Below are 25,451 nucleotides of genomic sequence, written 5' to 3' on the forward strand. Positions count from 1 at the left end.
ATAATTGAAGTCTATTCAAAAGAGGACTGTATCAGAAGACCTAAGAACATTATTCAAGACCCAGCCTTACTGCTCACACTGGTTCTGTGATTTGGTAAATTGTTTATTATTAACTTTTTATGTTTCTTTATTTAGATTTAGTAGGCATGTGACAGGCATGATCACTGTCTTCTGAGTAAAATCCCCCACCACTGCCTGTTGGCCAGCACCAGATGAACCACAGGACTCAACAAGTAACTGACCCAAGCTTAACAGAATCACAGACCAGACTAAAGCATGACTTGATCCTAGAATCTCCACTCAAAGAAAAACCAACTGAGACATAGTCTTCCTCTTGGAGTTTGATTTAGGGAGTTTAGAGATAATCAGTCCACTGGCAGAGGAAAATAAACCACATCATAAAGGATCTAAAGAAGAGTTATACACAAGATAAAGTTATGAGGAAACCACAGTTATGAGTTAAAGAAAAGATGAATTTTTGAAAGTTAATTCAACTGGTAATCCTGAGTGAGCCTACATGCAGAGAAAAGTAAAAACACAGAAAATGTATAAACAAGATTAATGTCAGAGTACTGATGATGAAGACAAAAAAGAAGAGGAAGGAAAGGTGGCCGCTGCAGTTTATTAACTGTCATGCACCAAGTACTTGAAATAGATTATCTTTTTTTAATGCTTATAACTACAGAAGTAGCTCTTACTCTGGTCAATTTACAGCTGAAAGGTAAATTGCCTACATCACTCAGCTGATAAGTAGTAAAGCAGGACTAGAAAGCGAAGCTGGATCTAACCACAGGGTCAGTTCATAATCAGCGTGATATACACTGCTTTCATGAAAGTAAAAAGCCAAGAGCTTACGCTGCAGAAGGCCTGCATGTCCCTACTTCAGAAATTCCTAGTTGTATGGTAGATCTTTCTCTGACAGTGACTACTATTTTTCTTCACTACTATTTTTCTTTCCTTTTCATAACGTGACATTATGTGGTTTCTATTTTGTTTTGTTTTGATGTGATTCTAAATTTCAGTTAATTCCTTAACCATAATGTGCACACCCCCGCTTTGTCAATTTGAATCATATTGTTTCGCTTTGCTGTTTATTGCAACCAAAACTAACAATAATAAATACTACATAAAATGACAAGCCCTCCACTTTATCATCCTTACAGATACGAAACTGACCAAGTACACACTTTCATGGCCTTGAAGAACTGCATGAAAAAAACAGAAAGTATGTTCTTTGTCAGATATTCATTCTTAAATACTTGATATCTTGTTCTAAATGATATAAAATCAAGTTGCCCTCCATGATTTTTATTGGATGGTCTTTAACTGCACTCACTAAATGTGAATTTAACTCAAACTATGTGCGAACTGCTTCTAAAACATTTAAGTATTCTCGCAAGGCTTTGGCTCTTGAAAGCTTAAAATACAAAGATTTTCATTTGCAAGGTCTTCAACAAATTAAAACTATCTCACTGTCCTCTCAGCTTATATATTCCGAAATGGATGCAAAAAATAATATAATTTTTTTTACATTTTCACTGTTAATAATGCTGTAATGAATATCATTCTCAGCTGTGTTTTTTTATTTATATGCAAGATTTATTTCCATTCAATGCCCAGTGAATAACTTTGCTCTAATTAGAGCATTATCAACCATAATGATTTGCAGCTGGTGGTGAACCTAGGGATTTCAATGCTTTAGTGTCAAGATATTTAACCATTATGTTTCAAATATCTTCAGAATTCATATATATTAAAATGTTTCTAAATCTTTTTTCAGTAATTCTTGCAGTTCTATCAGCAATTAAAAATAAAAGAGTGAATAAATCCCATATCTCTTAGGCAAGTATTCAAATGATTTATTTAATAATGAAAAACTTTCAGAAAAAAAGAATTACAACAAATACACCTCTTTTTAAATTCTTAATGAAAATAACCAGACTTAATTTCTTTAAGTAAAAACATCATAGACATATAGAGATATTTATACACTGAATGGGATGACATGGAGGAGATATAAAATATATTAGAGATAAAAATCCCTTATGTTTCACTTTATTTGCTGATAGTCGCTTAAATGAAGTTCTTCATTCCAGCTAAATTGGAGAAAGACAAAACTATCTGTAAGGTTGGGATTATCCATACTCTTTAGAAAGACTCTTTAAAGTCTGGATGCCATCTATGTCTCCAGATTCATTATTACCCTCCTCATATTTCATTCTCCAACTGCACTGATTACCACTTGCCATTTTCTGTTCACTTTCACCATCAAGACATTAGCAGATGTGGGTCCATCTACTTCCAATGTCAGTTGAGCAACTCTGATAGTAAAATTTCTATTTCTACAACATGATCCCTCCCAGAATGTCGTCTCTGATCCCCACCTTGTGCTATCTTTCATTCTGGACTTAGTACTTATCCTAAATGCATCCTCAAGGTTAAACTTTCATAGCAAACATCTGCTTATTTATCTGACTTTACTATTTTACCTTAGGTTTCTTAATGGCAAAGGCCACTTCTGCTCCGAGACCCCAGTACCTAATACACAATCAATGCCTACAGAGTAAATGGATGTCAAAAAGCGAAATTTTAACTTGAACACATCAGTATCTCAAATACAAACAAGCATATTTTCTCTCTCACTACCAAAAATAAATGCTACAATTTGAGTTTAATTATGTTGAATTCCAACTTTCAGAGTCATGAATTAATCTGAAAGCCTTTCAAACTGTAAAATAAATGATCTACATTTTGCTTACATTTGAAGATAATGCTAACAAGCTGAATAACACATCATCAAATCAAGTTTGACTTTTCATGAAAGATAAATACAACAAAGACAAATGCATGGTACTTTTATTTTTACTATAAATTTACTACAATTATAACTATTTTAATTCTTTAGCAAATCTTGCACATATTTTCGATGTTTTTATAAATTTCCAAATCAGACAAAATGTATTTTCTCAATTCTCATCTAATTTGTCTTAGCTTAGAAGTCATAGTCACTTTGATCATAACAGGTATAAAAAATATATAGGTTGAATTAGACCTGCTCATTGTCCAAGGACCTTTATTATCATAACATTTTCTTTGAAAATACAAATTCTTCATGAAAGATTGTCTTCTAAATGTACTTCTAAAGCTGTCTAAATAAACAAGTTACCCTGATATAGAAACACCACCTCCAAAAATGCAGACTGACTATATTAAAAGTGGTATGAAACTCAGTTCTACATCCACTGAAGAAATAATATCCTTTGTTCTTGAGCACCACAATTTAGCAAAAAGCTCCCAGAAAGTACTTTATTCAGTGATCTCTACAACCTTAGCAAATACTATTATTATCCTTAATAGAACACAACTTAAATGGTTGATCTATTCCAAATAAACTGGAGCTAAATTTCTTATTTGGCATGGTTGAGAAGAAAGTGAATTCCATTTCAAGAGGTTATATAAAGCATTAATATGTTACCTATTTAAAATGAGAGTTAAAGCAAAATACATTAAAAAATAAGATATCCTGAAAAATTATACCTTTCTTCCATAATTCCAAAGGCATTAACCAAAGACATAAAATAACCTTGTAAGTTTTAACAGCTATCACCTTGGAACCCGGGTGCCATATGCACAAACAGGTATGCCTGTCTGTGCAAGTAAAAGAAACAGAACAAAATACCCTTCATCTTTTTTTTCCTGTAATTCTCTGTTTTCCTAGAATTTAGACAGTCCTAATATTATTCAACTATGAGCCAATGATGATGAAGGGACCCAAAGTCCACATCTGAGATAATACCGAGTATCCTTTTCCTCTCTCCCAAACTAGTAGTATATGACTGCAAAAACAAGACTACACAAACAAAGAACGTTCTATACAGACGTGTGATCAGCATATCAAAATGGGTTTCTAATCCAAAGTCTGCCACTTACTAGTAGTGAGAACTAGAACACAGATAATGATGATTGTACAGTGATTCGTCTTCAAGGACGGAAGGTGTAACAACAGAAAAACACATAACACTCTGCTTGGTACAGAGTAAATCTGGACTTTCTTTTTTTAATGAAATGCATCCAAGCAAGTGGTACCTGACAGTACAGCAGACAGAGTAATTATGAAAATGAGCTACTCATCAAAATCTACCCCAATTACTCAATTTAAAAAACCATCTAAAAATCCAGGGGGAGGTGTATAAATTGAAGTCAGTATTCTTACCCCTTGTGATACACCTTCCTAAAGCATACATTTTTATTACAATTTAAAAATAAAACCAATATTTGAAATGTGTGTGGGGAATGTTACATAAGTACGATCCCAGCTCTAACTTTTCTCAAAAAGGATATCAGAAAATAACCAGGTAGAGCCTAAATGACCACACTGAAAAGAAATCAATGATACATGGTGAAAATGGAAAAAAAGAATATTCACACAAGTCAAATACTCACTAGGCAATAACTTTCAACATTAAGAAAACAACGACAGAAAACAAATCATACATAAATATATCAAAGGACACATCAATTTGCACCAAAATTAAATATATAATAGCTGAAATAAATGTCCAAGTCAATCTTATCTAATGATGTTATTTTGGTGCACATTTAAATGAGGCCTGATAGGTGTTATGGCTTAGCTGGAAAGGCCTCCAGCTCAGATTTTATCACAAAGTTCATGTAATTTACATCTCAATCTCTTTTTTTCCTTAATTGAAGTTAGAGTTGATTTGCAATATTGTGTTAGTTTCCGGTGTACAGCAAAGTAACGCAAAGAAACTCACACTTCTGTATACATTATTACAAGATACTAAATTATTACAAGATACTGAATATTGTTCCCAATGTTTTACAGTAGGTCTCTATCTATTTTATATATAGTAGTATATATCTGTTAATCTCATATTCCTAATTTTACTTTAACTATGGTGTAATCTATTTTTAAATGTAGTTCTAAAATGTTTATTATTTTTTTTAATGAATGGGGAACTAATGCAGGTTTCTGTAACACATAAATCCTCATACACATGAACAAGGGCCACTACAACCAGCAGGTTTGGTGAGGACAATACAAGATACATTGAAAGGATGACCGATCAGAACCAAGTGGGTTATTTGACTGGTCACAGGGAAGAGAATGAGAATGTCAGCCAAAGATAGCAAGAGTTAGAAATAGTAGAACTGACTGAATATGTTTAATTAGCGATTTATTAAATTTGCATATAATTTAGCCACTTGAATACAGCAGTAAGTCATTTTCAACAATAAACAAGAAAAATAACGCAAACAAGCAATTGCTTACATCAGAAATGCTTGTTTATATCAAAATGATTCGATGCTAAAAATAGCATGTGAGCAGAGATAGATTGCCCCTAATTGGACCTATAAATCAATATCCTAGGTAGAAAGTGGTGCTCAGTTACATAGTAATAGAAACTGTTACAATAGGGAAGGAGAATACATTTCAAAGAGATTATTCTAGCAGGATTTAGGGAAGCAGATGTGTTCCTTGTCTGAATTAATAGTAGGACAGGGACCATAATACATATTTAGAAAGACATGTTATCTTGAAACCTAGCCAGATATAATCTTAATTCTTCATCACCCAGAAGAGACAACAGAGAGAGAAGAGAAACATACAGAGAAAGAATAGATATTGACCAGAGATTAGACAGAATTTAGTAGTGAAAGAAGAAAAAACTCTAAGTCATATCTACAAATGATCCAGGTTTAAGTAAATAATGAGCCTATATTGATACTTAATGCTACAGTTTATGTTCTGAGATTTATACACAATTTTTGAATGTGTACTGTTAAGAAAGCAGACTCTCATGCAAGAATATCTCAATCTGAATTCAGCACTACATACAAGAGCTGTGGGACTTTAGAGCGATTTTAAAAGTCATTTAAACTCCCTGAGGCTTCATGATGATAATAACTGCAATTGTCCTAAAGATTTTGTGATAATCTAATAAGCAACACCAAAAAAAGCACTTAGAACAGGGTCTAGGATATGATAAATGTTTAATAACTACAAATTATCAAGAAAAATTAACCATACTTATATTATTTCACAGTCAAATATATTTTAATTTAGCTTAAAATCTCCCCAACCTCTCTCAGCTGGAAGTTCTAATTCTGTCTACCAGTAGACACTTTCATTTCTAGTCAAGACAGAAAGGAAGGTCAGAGGCCAGAATACCCATATGTCAATGGACTTGTGGCTTGGAATTAACACACACATACACACACACACACACACACACACACACACACACACAATTGAGTTCAATTATTTAGTATTATTTTTTTCATTTTCAACACGATAATCTAGACTTAAGCAAATAATTGACAATATTATGAATTTTCAAAGACTGCCTCAGATTCTGAAAGTGATTCTCTAAAACTGAACTTGATAAATTTGCTGAGCAATGACAATGTCATAATAAATATGCAACTTTAAAGAGGAGAGCACACATCTAAAAGTATATATGCTTGTTAATAAAGAAAATTTTATTCTTATTTCTAACACTGGAGAATGAAATTTGGTCTTAAAATATTATTTTGGGAAAAAATTACTTACAATCTCCTAGATTAGGTTTCCTAGAAGCAGAGCCTAAGCAAGGAATTCTTGTTCAAGCAAATCACTAGAGAATTACTCTCAGCAGAAGGTAAGGAAAGAAAGCATGAGAGGTCAGGGGTAAAGCTAATCAAGGATGTGGCTGACAATGGCATCTAGCTTGAGATGAACTGTATGGAACCGGGAACACTTACTGACACCTTGACACAGTGGCAGGTCTTTTGGCCTTTTGTATCCTATGCTAGTCAACCAATTGTAGATCTCTCTAAGGACTGGGGAAAATATTTGAAACATATAAAACAGGTAAAGAATTGTTATCTGGAATATTTAAAGAATTCTTATAAATCAGTAAGAAAAAGACAATTCAAACAGAAAAATAAATGGGCACAGAATATGAACATGCAATCACAAAAGAAATAGAAATTATATATATATTCACTATAAAAATACATATAAAAACATATTCAAACTCATTCATAAGTACAGAATATAGAATGAGCTCCTACAAGCCAGTAAGAAACAGACAGCACTTGGGAAAAAAAGGTAGCAAATGATATAGATAGGAATTTCATGAAAGAGGAAACGCAAAGCACTAATCAACATATGAACAGATATTCAACTCCATTATTAATCAAGAAAACCACAGATACTATTTCTCACCCATAACATTTTAATACTAAATAATATAAAATTTGAATGAAAGAAGTAGTATTTATAGACACTTAAAAAGGAGTCCAAATTAAGATCATTGTAGAAAATTATGAGTCAAATTAACAAGCTAAGTAATTTCACTTCTTAGCATTTACTCGAGAATAATACTCACATATCTGCACAAAGAAACATAAGAAAACATGTATAGAAACATCCAATATGCATTAATAATAGCTAAAAATAAATGTCCAGTAATAGGAGACTTAAAAAATAACATATAGTACTATCTACTCCACAGTATAATAGCCAAGAGCTAAACATATAAGGTAAAAGATATGATCTGACAAAAAAACTCCCAAGGCATTTAGTTAATAAAATCTAGTACTTAAGTGATATGCTATAAACATTTTATGTAAATAACAAACATATTATGAAAATTTCTAGACAATAAATATTCTATAGATTCATATGTATGTAAATGCATAGGAAAAAATCTGGAAGGATGTACTTCAAAGTGTAAACCAGAATTATCCCTGAAGAGTGCCTCTGTATGGTGGTTATCATCAGTGGGCCATTAATGTAACATGTATTATGAAGTTTTAACAACGAAAATGAATTCATGAATTACTGATGCTTTTATAGTTAAAATTTACAAAATTCAATTTGAAACTGTATAAAAATATATGGCCTATCAAACTTTCATAATGCTAAAGGGTATAGGAATGTAAATGTGTTTAATTCAAAAGGTATAAAAAATTAATAATAATAGCTGCCTCTGAAACAGAATGAACATGTAGAAAATGATTTTTATAAAAATAATTTGACAATGTTGTGAAGTAATTAGCCTCCAACTAATAAAAATTTAAAAAAAAGAAATTAAAAAAAATAATAACTTGACCAAATGTGACATACACAAAAATCAACTCTGAGAGTTTACTAATTTAATCAAATATTTTATATTTAACACCAAGTATTTAAATAAATGAGACCTCCCAAAGTACTAAGAATTCCTACATTAATATAAAGACTTTGTATTTTTCATGAACCTATATTTTTAACACTGAAATTATATTTTATGTGACAATCAGTCCAAAGTGTATATTTATAAATTGAAATTTACTTTTCTAAAACTTTAAATTCTATTTCATTTCACATATGGAAAACTACTTCTATCCTTTTAAAAAAAACTCATTATTCCTTTACCATCTGATAATTAATATAAATGTTGTCAGTGATAGTTCAGATACAAATGATTTGTTCTAGGCCTTAGATAATCTTCTTAATGTTTCAGTATTTTCATAATACAAATAGTAAACCACCACAGATTATACAGCTGGCTAATAAATCTGAGTTATATGACTTGGAAACATGTGACATTATGACTTTTTCTCATTAATAATAAATTAATGCTATTATAAAATTCTTTCCAAGGCTAGGAAAAGAACCATATAAATTATATATATATATACATATATATATATATATAAAAAGTGGTTTATATTTCCTTGGATCACATGCATGCTTCAATTAGACTTAAAAATAGCTTATTTGCTTTCTAAATATTAAAATAAGTGGATTTGCTTCATATTTTAATTTTTTTACTAGAAAAGTAATGGCCAAGTTCATAACAACCTGCAGTTGTGTAAATGTACCAGCAGAGGGTGGGAAAGATCTTTCTTGTCTCTAATGAAGTCTTTTTTTTTTTTTTTTTTTCCCCTCTCTTTTAACTTTCAAAACCAATTTAAGGTTTATTGGGCAGGTAACTACAAAAATATCACCAAGTATTTTATGTAAGTGAAAAAGTCTCCAAGTGTGCTTTCAAATTAAATCTTTTTTCAAACAATTACTATCATCCAAACGGTGGGATAACAGGGCAGCTGTAGCACTAGGAGGCCAGTGTTGGCATAAGTCCTTTTTGGAGGTCATCAGTAGCCCGACATAAGGCCAAACAACTGACAGAGAGGGAGCACAGCCCCACCCCTCAGCAGACAACTAAGTTAACTGTTTACTGACTTGGAAGTCCCTTGGACTGCAAGGAGACCCAACCAGCCCATCCTGAAGGAGATCAGTCCTGGGTGTTCACTGGAAAGACTGATACTGAAGCTGAAACTCCAATACTTTGGCCACCTCATGCGAAGACTTCATTGGAGAAGACCCTGATGCTGGGAGGGATTGGGGGCAGGAGGAGAAGGGGACGACAGAGTATGAGATGGCTGGATGGCATCACCAACTCAATGGACATGGGTTTGAGTAAACTCCGGGAGTTGGTGATGGACAGGGAGGCCTGGCTTGCTGCGATTCATGGGGTCGCAAAGGGTCAGACACGACTGAGTGACTGAACTGAACTGAACTGAACTGACAATGGCCCTGTCCACCAGAGCAAGATTCAGTTTTCCCCGCAACCAGCCCTTCCCATCAGGAAGAAAGAACTATAATCCCACAGCCTCCAGAACAAAGACCACATCGCAGAAAGATAACCAAAATGATCACATGGATCACAGCTCTGTGTAACTCAAGGAAGTTATGAGCCACGCTGTGCAAGGCCATCCAAGACCAACAGGTGGAGAGGTCTGACAAAATGTGGTCCATTGGAGAAAGGAATGCCAAGCCACCTCAGTACTCTTGCCTCGAGAACCCAATGAAGAGTATGAAAAGGCAAAGAAGATATGTCACAGGAAGAAGCACCCCCAAGGTCAGAAGATGCACAATATGATACTAAGGAGGAGCAGAGAGCAATTACTAATAGCTCCAGAAAGAATGAAGCAGCTGGACCAAAGCAGATATGTCGCTCATTTGTGGATGTGTCTGGTGGTAAAAATGAAGTCCGATGACGTAAAGAGCAATACTGCATATGAACCTGGAATGTTAGGTCTGTGAATTAAGGTAAATTAGACATGGTGAAGCAAGAGATGGCAAAAGTGAGTATCAACATTTTAGGAATCACTGAATTAAAATGAACTGGAAGGAGCAAAATTAATCAAAAATTATATATACTACAGTGGGCAAAAAACCTTAGAAGAAGTGGAATAGCCCTCAGAGTCAACAAAAGAGTCTAAAATAGTCAACAAAAGAGTCAACAAAAAAGTCTCAAAAAGGACAGAATGATCTAGGTTTATTTCCAAGGTAAACCATTCAACATCACAGTAATCCAAGTCTATGTCCCAACCACTAATGCCAAAGAAGCTGAGGTTGAACAGTTCCATGAAGATGTACAACGCCTTCTAGAACTAACACCAAAAACAGATGTTCTGTTCATCGTAGGGGATTGGAATGCAAAAGTAGAAAGTCAAGAGATACCTGGAGTAACAGGCAAGTTTGGCCTTGGAGGACAAAATGAAGCTTCAGAAAAAAGGCTACCAGCGTTTTGTCACAAGAACACATTGGTCATAGCAAACATGTTTTTTTAACAACACACTCTACACATGGACAACTCTACACATGACAACTCTACACATGGACATCATCAAGTGTATGTGTGTGTTAGTCGCTCAGTCGTGTCTGACTCTTTGCGACCCCATGGATTGTAGCCCTCCAGGCTCCTCTGTCTGTCATCAACTGATAAACACCAAAATCACACTAATTATATTCTTTGCAGCCAAAGATGGGGAAAGTTTTATATAGTCAGCAAAAACAAGACCTGGAGCAGACGGTGGCTCAGATCATCAAGTACTTACTACAAAATTCAGACTTAAATTCAAGAAAGCATGGAAAACCACTAGGCCATCCAGGGGTGACCTAAATCAAATGACCTTATAATTATACAGTGGAAGTGATGAATACATTCAAGTGATAAGATCTCGTAGATAGACTGTGTGAAGAACTATGGAGGTTTGTAACATTGTACAGGAGGTGATAACCAAAACCATAACCAAGAAAAAGAAATGAAAGAAGGTAAAGTGGTAGCCTGAGGAGGCCTTACAAATAGTTGAGAAAAGAAGAGAAGTAAAAGGCAAAGGAGAAAGGGAAAGATAAACCCAACTGATGTACAGGTCCAGAGAATAGCAAAGTGAGATAAGAAAGCCTTCTTAAGTGAACAACGCAAAGAAAGAGAGGAAAACAGCAGAATGTCAAAGACTACAGATCTCTTGGAAAAAATCAGAGATACCAAGGGACCATTTCATGCAATGATTAGCAAAATAAAGGACAGAAACATCAAGGACTTAACAGAAGCAGAAGATGTTAAGAAATGGTGGCAAGAAAACACAGAAGTCCGCAAAAAAAAATGTCCTAATGACCCAGATAAACACAATGTTGAGGCCACTCACCTAGAGCCAGACATCCTGGAATGCAAAGTCAAGTGGTTCTCAGGAAGCATTTTTACAAACAAACCTAGTAGAGATGATGGACTACTAGCTGACCTATTTAAAGTCCTAAAAGATGATGCTGTTACAAGTCCTGCACCATATTCCAGCCAAAGATGGAGAAGCTTTATACACTCAGCAAAAACAAGACTGGGAGCTGACTGTGGATCAGATCATGAACTCCTTATTGCCAAATTCAGACTTAAATTGAAGAAAGTAGGAAAACCACTAGACCATTCAGGTATGACCTAAATCAAATCGCTTATGATTATACAGTGGAAGTGACAAATAGATTCACGAGATTAGAACTGATAGCCTGAAGAACTATGGATGGAGGTTCGTGACATTGTACAGGGGGCAGTGATCAAGACCATCCCCAAGAAAAAGAAATGCAAAAAGGCAAAATGGTTGTCTGAGGAGGGCTTTCAAATAGCTGAGAAAAGAAAAGGTAAAGGCAAAGGAGAAAGGGAAAGATATACCCATTTGAACTCAGAGTTCCAAAGAATAGCAAGGAAAGTAAAGAAAGCCTTCCTCAGTGATCACTGCAAAGGAATAGAGGAAAACAACAGAATGGAAGAGACTAGAGATCTCTTCAAGAAAATTAGAGATACCAAGGGAAAATTTCATGCAAAGATGGACTCAGTAAAGGGCAGAAATGGTATGAACCTAACAGAAGCAGAAGATATTAAGATAAGGTGGCAAGAATACACAGAAGAACTATACAGAAAAGATCTTCATGACCCAGATAACCACAATGGTGTGATCACTCACCTGGAGACAGACAACCTGGAATGCAAAGTCAAGTGGGCCTTAGGAAACATCAGCACAAACAAAGCTAGTGGAAGTGATGGAATTCCAGTTGAACTATTTCAAATCCTAAAAGATGATGCTATGAAAGAGCTACATTCAATATGCCAGCAAATTTGGAAACTCAGCAGTGGCCACAGGACTGGAAAAGGTTAGTTTTCATTCCAATCCCAAAAAAAGGCAATGCCAAAGAATGTTCAAACTACCTCACAATTGCATTCATCTCACACGCTGGTAAAGTAATGCTCAAAATTCTCCAAGCCAGGCTTCAACAGTACATGAACTGTGAACTTCCAGATGTTCAAGCTGGATTTAGAAAAGGCAGAGGAACCAGAGATCAAATTGTCAACATCCATTGGATCATCGAAAAAGCAAGAGAGTTCCAGAAAAACATCTACTTTTGCTTTATTGACTAGGCCAAAGCCTTTGACTGTGTGGATCACAGCAAACTGTAAAAAATTCTTAAACAGATGGGAATACCAGACCACCTGACCTGCCTCCAGAGAAATCTGTATACAAGTCAAGAAGCAACCATTTGAACTGGACATGGAACAATATACTGGTTCCAAATCGGGAAAGGAGTATATCAAGGCTGTATATTGTCACCCTGCTTATTGAACTTATATGCAGAGCACATCATGCAAGTATGCCAGGCTGGATGAAGCAGAAGCTGGAATCAAGACTGCCGGGAGAAATACCAATAACCTCAGATACGCAGATGACACCACCCTTATGGCAGAAAGCGAAGAAGAACTAAAGAGCCTCTTGATGAAAGTGAAAGAGGAGAATGAAAATGTTGGCTTAAAACTCAACATTCAGAAAAATAAGATCGTGGCATCCAGTCCCATCACTTCATGGCAGACAGATGGGGAAACAAAGGAAACAGTGAGAGACTTTATTTACTTGGCTCTAAAATCACTGCATATGGTGACTGGAACCATGAAATTAAAAGACAGTTGCTCCTTGGAAGAAAAGCTATGACCAACCTAGACAGCATATTAAAAAGCAGAGACATTACTTTACCAACAAAGGTCTGTCTAGTCAAAGCTATGGGTTTTCCAGTAGTCATTTATGGATGTGGGAGTTGGACTACAAAGAAAGCTGAGCACCGAAGATTTGAAGTTTTTGAACTGTGGTGTTGGAGAAGACTCTTGAGAGTCCCTGAGACTGCAAGGAAATCCAACCAGTCCATCCTAAAGGAAATCAGTCCTGAATATTCATTGAAAGGACTGATGCTGAAGCTGAAACTACAATACCCTGGCCACCTGATCTGAAGAACCAACTCATTGGAAAAGACCCTGATGCTGGGAAAGACTGAAGGCAGGAGGAGAAGGGGATGGCAGAGGTTGAGATGGTTGGATGGCATCACTGACGTAATGGACATGAGTTTGAGTAAGCTCCAGGAGTTGGTGACGGACAGGGAAGCCCGGTGTGCTGCAGTCCATGTGGTCCAAAGAGTCGGACACAAATGAGCGATTGAATTGATATGGCAGTAAATTTGGAAAACTCAGCAGTGACCACAGAAATGGAAACGGTCAGTTTTCACTCCAATCCCAAACTAGGCAATGCCAAAGAATGTTCAAACTACTGTATAATTATGCTCATTTCACATTAGCAAGGTAATACTCAGAACCCTTCAAGTCAGGCTTTAGCAGTATGTGAACCCAAAACTTACACATGTACAAGCTGAGTTTAGTGAAAGCAGAAGAACCAGAGATAAAATTGCCAGCATCCTCTTAATCATAGAAAAAGCAAAGGAATTCTAAAAGCACATCTACTTCTGCTTTATTGACTACATTAAGACTCTGAGTGTATCATGACAAACTGTGGGAAACTCTTACATAGATGGGAAAACCAGACTACCTTTCCTGTCTCCTAAGAAACCTGTACGCAGATCAAGAAGCAACAATTAGAACCAGACATGGCATAGTGTAATGCTTCCAAGTTGGAAAAGGAGTATGACAAGACTGTATATTATCACCCTGCTTATTTAACTTCGATGCAGAGTACATCATTTGAACTGCCAGGCTGAATGAATCAAAAGCTGGAATCAAGATTGCCGGGAGAAATATCAATAACCTCAGATATGCAGATGACACCACCATTATGGCAGAAAGTGAAGAGGAACTAAATGCCTCTTGATGAGAGTGAAATGGAGAGTGAAAAGCTGGCTAAAACTCAACTTCAAAAAATGAAAATCATGGCATATAGTCCCATCACTTCATAGCAAATAGATGAAGAAGAAGCAGAAACACTGACATATTTTATTTTCTTGGGCTCCAAAATCACTGCAGATGGTGACTACAGTCACAAAAGTAAAGTTGCTTGCTCCTTGGAAGAAAAGCTCTGACAAAGCTAAACAGCATGTTAAAAAGCAAAGACATCAGTTTGCTGATAAAGCTCCATATAGTCAAAGCTATGGTTTTTCCAGGAGTCAAGTATAGATGGGAGAGCTGGACCATAATGAAGACTGAACCCCAAAGAATTGATGCTTTTGAACTGTGGTGTTGCATAAAACTCTTTGGGCAGCAAGTATGTGCATGTGTTACGTCTCTCAGTCATGTCCGACTCTTTGCGACCCCATGGACTGTAGTCCAACAGGCTCCTTTGTCCATGGGATTCTCCAGGCAAGAATACCGGAGTGAAAAAAAAAAAAAAGAATACCGGAATGGGTTGCCATTTCCTTCTCCAATCAATCCTAAAGGGAATCAACCCTGAATATTCATTGGAAGGACTGATGCCGAAGCTGACTGTCCAATAATTTGATTTGAAGTATCAAAACTACCAGATGCAAAGAGCCAATTCATTGGAAAGGACCCTGATGCTGGCAAAGGTTGAGGGCAAGAGGAGAAGAGGATGACAGAAGATGAGATGGTTGGATGGCATCACTGACTCAATGGACATGAGTTTGAACAAACTCCTGGAGACAGTGAAGGAAAGGGAAGCATGGTGTGCTGCTGTTCATGGGGTCGCAAAGAGTCAAACACACTTTAGCGACTGAACAACTTCATTCCAAAAAGACCTGTCTTTTAAACTGATGGAAGAAGCCAATTCTTAACTTGAAAGTTTGAAACTAATAATAACAGCAAAAGTAAGATTTCTAGTTTTTCTCTTTTGTATGTAGACTATATAATAAGGCATCTATTAGAAGAAATTCATATTCATATATATCAATTCATATGTACTATTTATTTGCCAATAGCTTTTTGTCATCGTTTTTGAAATAACAGATCATATGGCACCTCATAGGAAAAATATTGATAATACTGCACAATGTGTATAAAGCTGGTAACATATCTTGTTCCTACTGTATGTTGTAAATTCTATCACTTTACAGCTTTTATTATAGTACTGCATAGAACAGGTCATGGTCACAGTCACAAATATAAACAAGAAAAAGAAAATTATATGACAATGTAAGATAATACAAAAACTGGAGGAAAAGAAATTTTGAAATACAAATTAGAAAACAGATTAAGAGATTAATTTAAAGGTTACTATACTCATTGTTCATAAATATGTTTATGTATGGATCTGTGTACAAATATAAGCTATATAAACACCTGACAATACAAACAAGCATAAAGAGTAATATAGGATCAAATATGTCAATATATGGTTCATCCAAATAGGAATGTGAGGCCAATAAACTGACAGTCAATATTGGTCTCCTAAGGGCAGGGGGCAGGGGAGGAAATGAGCATATCTGCAAATCATTACTGCCGTGCTTTTGTTTTAAATACTGATTTATTAATAGTCATGTTCTTTATAATGCAAATGGCAGCATATTAAGAATATACCAATTTCCATTCACTTATATGTTGCCATGAAGTACATAATCTGTTAGAATTGCTTTAAAAACAGAATCTTAGATTTGTTATTTTTTCTAAGTGTTGTTGTTGAACTCAGCATATAAAGGTCACATTCTTCAATGACATTGCTTCATGACATGTCTGTAGATGTTATATTTCTTGAACTGCTTATCCATCCATAAAGCTCAGGAGTAAATAGATGAATTCTGTGAGGCCCTCTAACTTATTAAAATACAAGCATACAATCTGTGAAATGTACAATACACACACATCTGACAATAAAATGTCATTCTAAATTCATTTTTTCTTTCAAAGTTAGTAACAAACTAGATTCAGTATTGTCCCATAAATACGAAGGTAAAAATAATGTCCTATAGATTACTGCCACAAACAGATGTGGTGTACTTTATCAAAAAGAGAGCAAAAACATATCTGAGAATGAAGTCTGTTCATTACATAAATTTAGAAATATGATAATAAATTTCTTTCTTCCACTTGTACTTGCCAACGTGATCACTGAACACGAATGAATCATATACACTGTTCTAACTTTTATTATTCAAAATTCTGAATATTGTAATTCATAAATCAGAACAATTTTTAGAATCCAGGGGGAAAAGGCATGACTGATACATATTTGTAGAAATGTCTAATGTTAAAACAATTAATAGATTTACTCTCAAGCAATAATTAATAAGTATATTAAAGTGTGTTTTATTTCTTAATTTGTTCTTTAATTTAAAATTTGATTTATTTTAGGAGGAATTACATAACATATCACAACAAAGGGATGTAATAAATTCAGCCTATTTCTTTCTTTAAAAAAAAGAACTTAAACTTTGCTAATAAATTTACTAAGTTGTCTTCTTGTAAGCCCATGATCCTGCATCAATGGCCACTGTAAGGAATGACTAACTGATGCTGGATTTACACTGATTTATATACTGTTAATTTAATAGAACAATTAGTAAGCAAGAACTCAGGAGAGAAGGACCTATGCGTGTGCCGGAAGGGTTCTAGCTGTAGTACCTGGTAGCAAATGTGATGTGCCTGACTTAAATTGCCACTAGATGGAGATTTTGCATCTTGGAAATTCTAAGTTCTGCCACAGTGAATAACTACTGCATAGAATTTTACATTTGAAAGGTGTACTTCTCTTTGAGGGTGAAGAAATTGAAATCCAGATTGGTTAAGTACCTCATTCAAAGACAAACAAATAGCTGCACTAACATTTATAGAGCTCAGTGTTCCTGATAATGGAATTAACTAATCCAAACAAAAGAAGAGACTGTCATTGCCAAACTGTCCTTATTTCAAACAAACAAAAAGACTCTTGCTCTGTAAGCATCTGATATATTGTTACCATTTTTGTGTAACATAAGAATAAATTTATTTCACAAGAAGCTATGTTAACATAAAAGTTTTTTATTGTTTCATTTATGTGGCTTTCTTCTTAGTCCTATATCACTGAAAGAGGTGATTTCATATTTAATGAGTACACATGTTATTTTAATTTCCAAAAAACTTTGTTAGGTAACAATAATTATTCTTATCAGATACACAAGATTAGAGTCTGAGAAGTAAAGCTGAGATTTGAATGATGTAATTCATATCTTTCTGCCTGAATGCACAAAATTTTGAATTCATATCCTTCTGCCTGAATGCACAAAATAGAGTGACAATAATAAAGTATTAAATAACATTACTCTTAATGCTATTGCTGCCCTAAGAATGTGTAATTGGGAGTGGCATACTATTCCACTGGTGGCTTCCGTTGTGGCTCAGCTGTTAAAGAATCCACCTGCAATGCGGGAAACCTGGGTTCCATCCCTGGGCTGGGAAGATCCCCTGGAGAAGGGCATGGGAACCCACTCCAGTATTCCTGCCTGGAGAATCCCCATGAACAGAGGAGCCTGGCGGGCCACAGTCCAAGGGGTCGCAAAGAGTTGGACATGACTAAGCACAGCCCATTACATTAGATACTATTCCAAATCAGTATTCCAATGACAAAGCCACTGCCAGGTAATCAAAAGGAGTTCTAAACAATTCTTAAGTTAAACACAGGTCACAAGGAGTGTTAATTCTGTAGAGAAAATGCAATCCATTAGCCAAGAATGTACAAAGTGTTGAGTTCACAAGAGAGAGAGACAGAGGGAGATAGAAAGGATGGGAGGTGGGAAAGAGAGAAATGGTGGTGTCATCGTACGGACTTTTCAAGGCTAAGAGCTGCATGTCCAAGACTGAATATTAAATAAAGGCACATGTAGCAACTGAGAACATTTGTGATTCATAATAAAATCTTCAAACAAAGAAGCAGGCATCCAAGATTAAAAAGATTGAACAAAGAATACCATATAACAAAGAGAAAGTCTTCCAGAACCCAAAAGTAGAACCTATAGGGGTCCCTGCTTGCTGTGTTTATGAAGAAACCACATAACGGTATCGGGATACCATGTCGTGTGGATAAAATACTGTATCACCTATAAAAGGTAAGTTTTCATTCCTGTCCCAAAGAAGAGCAATGCCAAATAACATTCAAACTACTGTACAATTGCGCTCATTTTGAGTAATGTTACGCATTAAATCCTTCAAGCTATGCTTCAGCAGTACATGAACCAAGAACTTCCAGATGTACAACCTGGGTTTAGAAAAGGCAGAGGAACCAGAGATCAAATTGCCAACATTTGTTGGATCATAGAAAAAACAAGGGAATTTCAGAAAATCATCTACATCTACCTCATTTGCTACACAAAAGCCTTTGACTGTGCAGATCCCAGCAAACTGTAGAAAATTCTTAGATAGATGGGAATACCAGACCACTTTATCGGTCTAAGAAACCTGTATGCAAGTCAAGAAGCAACAGCTAGAATCATACATGAAACTATTGACTGGTTCAATATTTGGAAATGAATAGGACAAGGCTGCATATTATCACCCTGCTTATTTAATTTATATGCAGAGTACATCTTGCGGAATGCCAGGCTAGATGAATCACAACTGGAATCAGGATTGCTGGGATAGCATCAACAATCTCAGATATGCATGTGATACCACCCTAATGACAGAAAGTGAGAAGGAACTAAAAAGCCTCTTGATAAGGGGGAAAGAGGAGAATGAAAAAGCTGGCTTAAAACTCAACATTCAAAAAACCAACATCATAGCATCCAGTCCCATCACTTCACGGCAAATAGAAGGGGAAAAAGTGGAAGCAATGACAGACTATATTTTCTATGGGCTCCAAAATCACTGCAGACAGTGACTGCAGCCATAAAATTAAAAGATGCTTGCTCATTGGGAGGAAAACCATGGCAAACCTAGACAGCATATTAAAAAGTTGAGACATCATTTTGCTAACAATGGTTTATATAATCAAATCTATGGTTTTTTCCAGTAGTCATGTAGAGATATGAGAGTTGGACCATAAAGAAGGCTGAGTGCCAAGAAAAGAAAATCAATGCTTTTGACTTGTGGTGCTGGATAAGACTACAAGGAAATCAAACCAGTCAATCCTAAAGGAAAATGACCTTGAACAGAGTATTCATTGGAAGGGCTGATGCTGGAGCTGAAGCTCCAGCACTTTGCCCATCAGATGCGAAGAGGTGACTCACTGGAAAAGATCCTGATGCTGGGAAACAGAAGGCAAAAGGTGAAGAGGGTGGCAGAGGATGAGATGATTAGATAGCATCACCAATTTAATGGACAAGAATTTGAGAAAAATCACTGGAGATAGTGAAAGAAAGGGAAGCCTGGCATGCTGCAGTCCATGGGGTGACAAAGAGCTGAACATGACTTAGCGACTGAACAACGACAACAATTACACTATTCATAAATAATGATATAATGGATTACAGATGAATATCACAGTTGTTTCATGATATTTTTTGGTTTTCCTCTCAACATCTTAAAATCTCATTCTTTTTTCCTATATATTATATAGATTAAATTTCTGAATCCACATTTCTAGGTTGGATTCTGGCTTCCACATTCATTAATGTTGAATAAAGTATTAATACTTAGTCTCCCTCTTGGCCTCAGAGGGTGTCAATGTGTGAAATGAGGAACAGAATCAACTATTATGAGGATAAAAGAGCTAAGTACTCAGACTTGCGTGGAACAGAGACAAATCACACAGTAAATGTCAGCGATTTATATTGGCACAAAATCATGGAAAGTAAATCCAACTTCTCTATTTTAAGAATTTGAAATAGAAACCTATCCATCTCAAGAATTTGAAGCTTTGAAAGGTAAATCTATTGAAGCAATACAATACAAGTTTGAAGCTTTCCAAATTATTCTCTTAATAAGACTTCTTTGCTTCTATGCGAGCTACACGTAGAGGGAATATCTGGATTGGTGTTTATCAAAGTAGAATCGGGGGAGGGGAAGCTTCCCTGCTGGCTCAGAAGATAAGAGAATCTACCTGCAATGCAGAAGTTCAGTTCTGTTCGGTGGCTCAGTTGTGTCTGACTCCCTGCCACCCCATGAACCACAGCACACCAGGCCTCCCTGTCCATCACCAACTCCCGGAGTCTACCTAAACCCATGTCCATTGAGTGGGTGATGCCATCCAACCATCTCATCCTCTGTTTTCCCCTTCTCCTCCTGCCTTCAGTCTTTCCCAGCTTCAAGGTCTTTTCAAATGAGTCAGCTCTTTGCATCAGATGGCCAAAGTATTGGAGTTTCAGCTTCAACATCCGTCCTTCCAAGGAACACCCAGAACTGATCTCCTTTAGGATGGACTGGTTGGATCTCCTTGCAGTCCAAGGGACTCTCAAGAGTCTTCTCCAACACCACAGTTCAAAAACATCAATTCTTCTGCGCTCAGCTTTCTTTATAGTCCAACCCTCACATCCATACATGACTACTGGAAAAACCATAGCCTTGACTAGACGAACTAGACAAAGTGATGTCTCTGCTTTTTAATACGCTGTCTAGGTTGGTCATAACTTTCCTTCCAAGGAGTAAGTGTCTTTTAATTTTATGGCTGCAATCACCATCTTCAATGATTTTGGAGTCCAAAAAAATAAAGTCAGCCACTGTTCCACTGTTTCCAACCCAGGTCCTATCCCTGGGTTAGGAAGATCCCTTGGAGAAGAGAATGGCTACCGACTCCAGTATTTTTGCCTCATAATCTTCCACAAACCTTAGGAAAAATAACTGAACTGCTAGCCTGGAAATGAGGAAAGAGAGAGGTAATAAATCTGAATATTCTAAGTGAAAGATAAACTTTCTCTTTATTTTTATTCTATTCAAGTGCATTTTATGCTGAGATATTAATTTTATGTTGATCACATTATGAGTATCTTGCACAATAATTTCAAACTTGTTCTACTAAATTGAAAAACTACTTGATCCTTAGCACACTTTGACCACTAACAATTTTCCATTAGTTTAAATATGGCAAAAGATATATTTTTCTGTCAGTATATATATATTATATATGTTTTAAATATATTATCATTAATACTGTCAAGTAACATATTTATTTCATTTGTTTTAAAGAAAAGACATGTAAATATATTTCATCAAAATCTTATTATAAAAAGCAATCCTCATTGTCAAGCCAACCAGCCAACGAAGATTTTTCTTCAGAAGAAAAGACTTAAATCATCAAATAAACCTGCTAATACTAAGTCAATATTTTCACTTACTTATTTCTGGATACAATAGAAAAAGGAGGAGGGAAGGTGTAAGGAAGAAGGAGGAGATGATTCAGAATAGTGCTTCTATGAAATAATACGTCAACACCTCCAACATTTCTTTAGAAGTGTTCAAGGGACTCCCTGATAAATTAAGCCTTTGACTGATATTCTGGAGACTTTTAAAGACTGGGCAATGAATCCTAGAAAGATTCAGAAGAGATGAGAAGTTTCCCTTTTTATTTTCCTTTGTGTAGAATAGGAGATTGTGAAAGGCAAAGTTAGGAAGATGAACTGGCAAATGTCAGAAGTTTCTCAAGTAAGGAAACTGTATAGAAAATCACAACTGGAAATTGAAGGTTGAGAAATTAATTATCTTACAGGTATGTGTTTCTATACAGTCCAGGAGGAGTTTCTGAGATCCTGGTTATTTTACTCCATTCTGAATACTATTAGTATTGCATATACAAAGTGCCCAGTGGATTCTTTTATTCAAATAATTCAAAACTGGAAGCCACACTGTCTCCTAAGCACAAAAGATGCAAAAGAGAGTAAGGGACAAAAGGACCTTTTTTGATGGAGCAACTATTTCAGTGAGGTAGACAAAATATAAGCAAGAAACCAAATGAACAAGATAAATCATCTTGAACAGTCGTATATATTACATAAAAAATAATTGCAGTATTGCAATAAAGCGATAACAAGTGAAGGGGAAAGTGTGGACGTGGGATGTTTGAGGAGAATGAAGATCAGCGGGAAAAGCATTTCCAGCAAAGGCAACATCAAGGACAACCTCCCCAGTTACCATGAATTACTTACAGTTTAACATTTAGGTAGTTTTAATCATTTCATACAGTTTTTAAAAAGCTATTTTATACTATACTATTATAAAGGAACTAATCCACTTTATTACTAAATAATCATTCGGTTCAGTTGCTCAGTCATGTCTGACTCTTTGCAACCCCATGAATCGCAGCATGCCAGGCCACCCTGTCCATCACCAACTCCCAGAGTTTACTCAAACTCATGTCCATCAAGTCAGTGATGCCATTCAGCCATCTCATCCTCTGTTGTCCCCTTCTCCTCCTGCCCCCAGTCCCTCCCAGCATCAGGGTCTTTTCCAATGAGTCAACTCGTTGCATGACGTGGCCAAAGTACTGGAGTTTCAGCTTCAGCATCAGTCCTTCCAATGAACACCCAGGACTGATTTCCTTTAGGATGGACTGGTTGGATCTCCTTGCAGTCCAAGGGACTCTCAAGAGTCCTCTCCAACATCACACTTCAAAAACATCAATTCTTCGGCAATCAGTTTTCTTCACAGTCCAACTCTCCCATCCATACATGACCACTGGAAAAACCATAGCCTTGACTAGACAGACCTTTGTTCGCAAAGTAATGTCTCCGCTTTTTTTTTTTTTTTTAGTCTTTCTCTTGGTTCTTTTATTTTTTCTTAAGATCTTATTTTTTTTTTCATTTATTTTTATTAGTTGGAGGCTAATTACTTTACAATATTGTAGTGTTTTTTGCCATATATTGACATGAATCAGCCATGGATTTACATGTGTTCCCCATCTCGATCCCTGCTCCCACCTCCCTCCCCATCCCATTCCTCTGGGTCTTCCCAGTGCACCAGCCCTGAGCACTTGTCTCATGCATCCAACCTGGGCTGGTGATCTGTTTCACCCTTGATATTTAATATGCTATGTAGGAAAATAATCATTAGATAGCATTAAATGCCTCTGTTTGGGGCTCACTCAGGTTTTTGAATTTTTGTTAATGGAAAACTCTATATGATGTATTGGACTTTTGCCTGAAAGCTGCATTGCTTCTATTACCAGTGTAGTTGGACCCAACTCCTATGTGTAAATCTCTTCATGGTAAGCAGTGAAGTTGTTTTGAAGCCTAGAAACTCTTTCAGGACACTACAGTGTCATTTAGTAAATAACCACAGCTACACATTATGGCTGCAGCAACCAGAGGCACAAGTGTCTAATCATAATATGTTTATTTGTCCACAATATGTGTCTCTCCCACTCTGCATTGATTGATTCACTTAAGGTCACATAGCCAGAATCAGAGCAGCAGCAGTTTGAGAAATCAAGTGAAGAAAGCAGGCAACAAGATGAAAAGTACTGACACAGATACAGGACATTTCCAAAGAATGTAAATCTGTTTACAAGTAAATGATTCAGCATATCCCTACGCTCAGTCACTTCTGTCATGTCCAACTCTTTGTGACCCCATGGACTCTAGCAGACAGGCTGTTCTGTCCATGGGCTTCTACAATTGCCACGCGCTCCAGCAGGGGATCTTCCTGACCCAGCGATCAAATCCGCATCTTCTGAATTTCGTGCATTGCAGGCAGATTTTTTATGCACTAAGCCACCAAGGAAGCCCAAATAATTCAGCAAACTTTATATTAAAAGCTACTACAAAGTGAGGGATCTTTACTAGACATAGAGGAGAATGCAAAACACATATAAAATGCTCCCTCTTGCCATTAAGAAGTACTTAATAAATTAAACTAATACAAAAAGAAACAGAGGCCAAATGTTAATGATACTGTTCAGTTCGGTAGAGTCACTCAGTCATGTCTGACTCTTTGCAACCCCATGGACAAAAGCACACCAGGCTTCCCTGCCCTCACCAACTCCCAGAGCCTCCCCAAACTCAGGTACATCACGTCGGTATTGCCATTCAACCATCTCATCCTCTGTCGTCTCCTTATCCTCCCACCCTCAATCCATCCCAGCATCAGGGTCTTTTCCAAAAAGTCAGTTCTTCACATCAGGTGGCCAAAGTGTTGGAGTTTCAGCTTCAGCATCAGTCTTTCCAATGAACATTCAGGACTGATTGCCATTAAGATGGACTGGCTGGATCTCCTTGCAGTCCAAGGGACTCTCAAGAGTCTTCTCAAACACCACAGTTCAAAAGCATCAATATTTTGGTGCTCAGCTTTCCTTAGAGTCAAACTCTCACATACATATATGACTACTAGAAAAACCATAGCTTTGACTAGACGGACCTTTGTTGGTAATATCTCTGCTTTTTAACATGCTGTATAGGTTGGTCATAGCTTTTCTTCCAAGGAGGTAAATGTCTTTTAATTTCATGGCTGCAGTCACCATCTGCAATGATTTTGTAGCCCAAAAAAATAAAGTCTGTCACTGTTTCCACTCTTTCCCCATCTATTTGCCATGACGTGATGGGACCAGATGCCATGATCTTAGTTTTCTGAATGTTGAGTTTTAAGCCAACTTTTTTACTCTCCTCTTTGACTTTCATAGAGGCTCTTTAGTTCTTCACTTTCTGCCATAAGGATGGTGTCCTCTGCATATCCGAGGTTACTGGTATTTCTCCCAGCAGTCTTGATTCCAGCTGGTGCTTCATCCAGCCTAGCACTTCTCATGATGTACTCTGCATATAAGTTAAATAAGCAAGGTGACAATATACAGCCTTGACGTACTCCTTTCCCGATTTGGAACCAGTCTGTTTTTCCGTGTCCAGTTCTAACTGTTGCTTCTTGACCTGCATACAGATTTCTCAGGAGGCAGGTCACGTGGTCTGGTATTCCCACCTCTTTAAGAATTTTCCACAGTTTGTTGTGATCCATGCAGTCAAAGGCTTTCGCATAGTCAATAAAGCAAAAGTAGGTATTTTTCTGGAACTC

General features: G+C 36.3%; 1 protein-coding gene across 5 annotated transcripts in view; it reads right to left on the bottom strand.

The window, feature by feature from the left end:
- Positions 1–25,451, bottom strand: part of CCSER1 (coiled-coil serine rich protein 1) — a 1,392,355-nt gene that overhangs the window by 1,234,775 nt on the left and 132,129 nt on the right. The gene's annotated exons all lie outside the window — the stretch shown is intronic.

The sequence above is a fragment of the Cervus elaphus genome, chromosome 17 (genome assembly GCF_910594005.1).
Source record: "Cervus elaphus chromosome 17, mCerEla1.1, whole genome shotgun sequence".
NCBI lineage: Eukaryota > Metazoa > Chordata > Mammalia > Artiodactyla > Cervidae > Cervus > Cervus elaphus.